The 5,682-nt window shown below is 41.9% G+C and overlaps 1 pseudogene; it reads left to right on the top strand.

Moving 5' to 3' along the window:
• Positions 1–2,523: 2,523 nt before the first annotated feature.
• On the top strand, positions 2,524–4,185 carry LOC116589392 (annotated as a pseudogene).
• Positions 4,186–5,682: the final 1,497 nt, after the last annotated feature.

The raw sequence follows: 5,682 nt of genomic DNA, 5'->3' as shown, positions 1-5,682 counted from the left end.
AGGCCCTGACTTTGCCTCATTTAAAGTCCGAATAACCTAACAAAAGGTTTAAGACAGGAAAAGTTGAGTAGCACTGAGAAAGGGTCTGTGCTATGTGTTGTGTGCTCGCCTACGTAACTTCCCACATGCTTGCTAAACAGATGAGAACAATTTGGTTGGGGTCATAAGTTTGTTGCTGGTCCTTGCTGCCCTAGTACAGCCCATAAATTACTTTCAGGTTTGCTGTATCAATACAGAACAATCACACTGGCATCAGCCATTTGGCGTCACGAGGTCTGCTTATAGTTAAATGTGAAACTTATTATGGGAACGTGTGGTTGTTTAACTAGACACAGATGTATTACTTCTCCTATTATCACTATTTATATGGCCTTAATGCTTTGAATAAACTTAGCACTGTTTGACATCCTCCTCAGTGCTCCTCCTGCCCCCATCTCTCTGCTTCTCGAGTTATTTTCTTCATCCTCTTACCCTCACGTTCCTGGTTGATTTGTCGCGCCAGCTGCGACATATATGTAAATAAAAAGGAAAATCACTTTGTTAACTACAAGAAAGTTTACATTGTTCCTTTGTCTCCTTGAAGTTGTGTTTCTAGTCCATTTTACTGTCACAGAAATTTATTCTCAAGTGATGTCATTTTATGCTTTCAAGTCTTTATTGAAAGATGAAAATAAGGGTGCCTGGGTGGCTCAGTGGATTAAAGCCTCTGCCTTCAGCTGGGTCATGATCCCAGGGTCCTGGGATAGAGCCCTGCATCGGGCTCTCTGCTCAGCAGGGAACCTGCTTTCTCCTCTCTCTGCCTGCCTCTCTGCCTACTTGTGATCTCTGTCTGTCAAATAAATAAATAAAATCTTAAAAAAAAAAAAAAAAGAAAGTTGAAAATAGAGCTACCCTATGACTCAGCAATTGCATTACTGGGTATTTACCCCAAAGATACAAATGTAATAATCTGAAGGGGCACCTGCACCCCAATGTTCATAGCAGCAGTGTCCACAATAGCAAAACTACGGAAAGAGCCCAGATGTCCATTGACAGATGAATGGATAAAGAAGACGTGGTGTATATATACAATGGAATATTTCTTGGCCATCGAAAAGAATGAAATCTTGCCATTGACAATGACGTGACTGGAACTAGAGGGAATTATGCTAAGTGAAATAAGTCAATCAGAGAAACAATTATCTTATGATCTCATTCATAGGCGGAATTTAAGAAACAAGGCAGAGGAGCATAGGGGAAGGGAGGGAAAAATAAAACAGATGAAATCAGAGAGGGAGATAAACCATAAGAGACTCTTAGCTATGGGGAACAAACTGAAGGTTGCTGGAGGGGAAGTAGGTGTGGGGGGGGTGGGTAACTGAGTGATGGACATTAAGGAGGGCACATGATGTAATGAGCACTGGGTGTTACATGCAACTGATGAATCACTGACCTCTACCACTGAAACAATAAACTATATAATAAACTATATGTTAATTAATTGAATTTAAATGAAAGAAAAGGGAGGTATGAGTCAGGAATAAAATCTCACCTGTGGGGCGCCTGGGTGGCTCAATGGGTTAAAGCCTCTGACTTCAGCTCAGGTCATGATCCCAGCATCCTGGGATCGAGCCTCGCGTCCTGGGATCGAGCCTCGCATCGGGCTCTCTGCTTGCCAGGGAGCCTACTTCCACATCTCTCTCTCTGCCTGCCTCTCTGCCTACTTGTGATCTCTGTCTGTCAAATAAATAAATAAATATCTTAAAAAAAGAATCTCACCTGGACAAGAAAAGAACTATAAAATATTGGAGTTGGAAATAAATTCCAAATGATTTACAATGAGGAAAAAAAGGTCTTTATTGATCATCCCATCAGAGTTCTCTACCACATAAATGTGCATTTACATTGAAATTTAATTTTAAAAAGATTTTACTTATTTTAGAGAGAGAGAGAGAACATGAGTGAGAGAGAGCGGAAGAGAAAATCTGAAGCAGACTGAACTGAGTGCAGAGCCTGATGCAGGACTTGATCCCACAATCTCGTGACCTGAGCCTAAACCAAGAGTCAGACACTTAACCAACTGAGCCACCCAGGTATTCCTGAAATTCAATTTCTAAAAACATTTCCGGAGATCATAATCTTCTAAGAACTTTCTTACTTGTTGTTACAAGTATTCTTATTGCAGGATTAATAAAAAAACATATAATATCATATCCTGATAAATAAAATGTTGTTGCAAATGCATCTCAGTAGAACAGTAGGTGATTTTTCTCGACAAGTCCTGCATCATTCCATTTGTACTTCTTTTAGTAGTGGTCAAGAAAACTGGCCCATATGAAACCAGTAGATGGGAATAGAAAGAGTTCTGCTCTAGTAATAGAATGCTCAGAGTTCTTTTGGAACTCCTTTCAAATAATTTGCCAAAGATCATGCAGTAATCGCCACCAAAGCTTATTTTAATCCTTCATCAGCTGACAATTTCAGGAGGTCCTTATTCAATTTTGTCAAAATCAAATAATGGGAAACCATCTGACTTGCAGAAAGATGTGTTACCCAGCCATTCAAGTATTTACTTTCTCAATCCAGACACCAGCATTTCAATATGACCCTTTGTTTGGACCCCTGAAAGGAAGTCAGTGTCTGGGAAATAGGTTGCCAGATACTAGGGGGCTTGTGTTTTTCCATGAGAATTTACAACACGTAAAGTCCTTCTTTTCTAATAAAAGAAAAATACACCTATCTGAAGTAATCCTTGCAAAATGCCCTTTTCCTCCTGGCTCAGATTTAGCTCCAAAATGGCATTTGATTACATAGCATGCAGGCCCTGTGAAACCACACTCAACATTTTTTGATACATTTGATCTGTACTTGGCTTCTACAGAGGATAAAGTAGATAAAGGTAGAGGGAGAAGGTGGCCTAGTATTGGGAAAGGGGTTGACACTCCTCCCAATGCACAAATACATACACTGAAGCCGCTGCACAGGGTAATTCTTTATATTAACTGGGAACAAAGTTATTACCTCATGGAATGCCTGAAACAAGTGGGAACCATTTTGCCATTTCACAAGCCAGTTGTGACTCAGAAGAGGACACAACCAACCTGTCTTGCGGTCACGTAGGCAGAAACGACGTCAGGTATCTGGAGGCACCTGTGCCCATGTTAACCGACTGGGAGCTTGGGAAGTCTATCCACCCACTGATTACATACACTGCCTCAAGTCTGATTTGCTTCCGACTACAGGAAATCCCCGTTGCTGGGGAGCGATGGGCCACTACAAAGTGAAAGCCCTTCTTGAAGGGAAGGTTGCGGGAACATTTTTGTTCAGGGACTCTGCACAAGAGGACTACCTCTTCTCTGTAGCTTCCGCCCCTATGGCAGATCCCTTCGTGCCCAGATTGAGCAGCGGAAACACAGCCTTAGTTTTGATGCTAATGACCTGTGTATGTTTCGCGCCTCTGCTGTAACAGGACGCTTGGAACATTTAAAAGATCCAAGTTCTTGCATGTATTTTGAACCACTGTTTCCTGTATCACCAGACAGAACTTTCCCTTTCAGCCTGCCATTATCTGCCATGCAGTAATCCGCAGACGAACTACATGTAATGGAATTGATGGGCTTCCTTTATCATTAATGTTACAGAATTTTAAAAAGAGTATCCTTATTGGAGCGCCTGGGGAACCCCGTGGGTTGAGTGTCAGACTCTTGGTTTTGGCTCAGGTCCTGATCTCAGTGTCCTGAGATTGAGCCCTCGGCAGGCTCTGGCTCTGTGCCCAGCGGTGTCGGCTACAAATTCTCTCTTCTACTCCCTGTATCATTCCCCTGCTTGCACTCGCTCTTAAATACATCTTTAAAAAAAAAAAAGGAGGGGGCACCTAGGTGGCTGAGTGGGTTAAAGCCTCTGCCTTTGGCTCAGCTCATGATCCCAGGGTCATGGGATCGAGCCCCGCATCTGGCTCTCTGCTCAGCGGGGACCCTGCTTCCTCCTCTCTCTCTGCCTGTCTCTCTGCCTGCTTGTGATCTCTGTCAAATAAGTAAAAAAAAATCTTTAAAAAAAAAAACCAACCCAATTCTTAAAAAAATAAAAAAGTATCATTATAAACAAAAAGTTAAGAGAGAACTCTGCTGTTCTCAAAGGGCATTAACTAGATCCACTTTTCTGTGCCCCAGAGAGTCTACCGACAATAAGCACACATATCACCTTTAGGCTTTTTCAGCACAATATATAAGCATAGTGTGAGTATCTGCCAGATGTGACCTGCTGTTACTTAGATAAGTGTGGTGCCTATTGAGACAACAGAGGAGCTACAGGTACAGGCATTCAGTAGGGCTACAAAAATATTTTGCCAATTTAACTAACAGTTTGGTTTTTAATGTTTGTGGTAATTGAGTGAGGTAATTCCGGGACATTTGCGAAGAAGAATTCTATTTCTTACCGAAGAGTGAATTATTAATATTGGAGGGGTGTTTCAACGGAATGACTCATTTTTAAGTTTGTTTTATTAAGAATTTTTCTATAAACTTTTGAAAGCAGCGCTGCTTGGAGTTCTGTAAATTAAGCACTGGAAGTCTAAAAAATAATAAACCATCTTCCTTTTAGAAAAAGTGCAGTTTTCTGGCCACAAGGGCATAGTAGAGTTCATTTACATGTTGGTATAGTTTACGTTTGGTCTCCCTGCCTGTTCTGCAAAAGGTACTGTTTATAAACCAGGTTTTATAAATAATAGTTCTAAAATTTCAGATTTATTAAGTTGGTAGTAAAATTGTATTGATAGGTTAGGTATGAATAGTTTAGTGAGTGCTTTAACTCAAAACAGACATTTGAGACCCCATTGCTGCTCCGAGCCACTCACGCCAGCCAGCCTTGGCCAACCCCACCATGGTGTTCTTTGACATCACTGGTTAGGGTGAGCCTTTGGGCCCTGTCTCCTTTGAGCTGTTGGCAGACAACTTTTGGGCTCTGAGCACTGAGGAGAAAGGATGTGGTTATAAAGTTTCCTGCTTTCACAGGACAGTTCAGGGATTGGTGGGCCGGGGTGGTGACTTCATGGCCATAATGGCACTGGCAGCGAGTGCATCTATGGGGAGAAATTTGATGATGAGAATTTCTTCATAAGCTCGTGGGTCCTGGCATCTTGTCCAGGGCGAATGCTGGACCCCAACACAAACACTTTCCAGTTTTTCTTCTGCACTGCCTACACTGAGTGGCTGGAAGGCAAGTCGTAATCTTTGGCAAGGTGGAAGAGGGCAGGAACATCATCATGGAAGCCACGGTGAGCTTTGTTTGGGTCCAGGATGGCAAGACCAGCAAGAAGATCGCCTTTGCAGACTGCGGACAAATCTAATACATTTGACTTGTGTTTTCTCTTAAATACCAGACCATTCCTTCTATAGCTCAGGAGTGCACCCTTCACCCCCATCTGCTCGAAATATCCAATAATCTTTGTGCTCTCACTGCAGTTCTATGGGTTTCATGTTTTCCTTGCTCCCCTCCAATTCCTTGCTGAATTAAGTTTATGATTATGAAATAAAAACTAAACAACAACAATAAGACACACAAAAAACCCAGACATTTGGAATAGCTGCTGCAATGTAATCCTGTGTGTGATTTTTTTTTTTTTTTAAGATTTATTTACGAGAGAGAGAGAGAAAAGGAGTGGGGAGTAGGAACAGAAGCAGAGGGACAAGCAGACTCTGCAGTTGA

Source organism: Mustela erminea, chromosome 4, assembly GCF_009829155.1.
Source record: "Mustela erminea isolate mMusErm1 chromosome 4, mMusErm1.Pri, whole genome shotgun sequence".
In the NCBI taxonomy this organism is placed as follows: Eukaryota; Metazoa; Chordata; class Mammalia; order Carnivora; family Mustelidae; genus Mustela; species Mustela erminea.
Note: the sequence above shows the minus strand (reverse complement) of the source record. Positions and strands in the feature narration are given on the sequence as shown.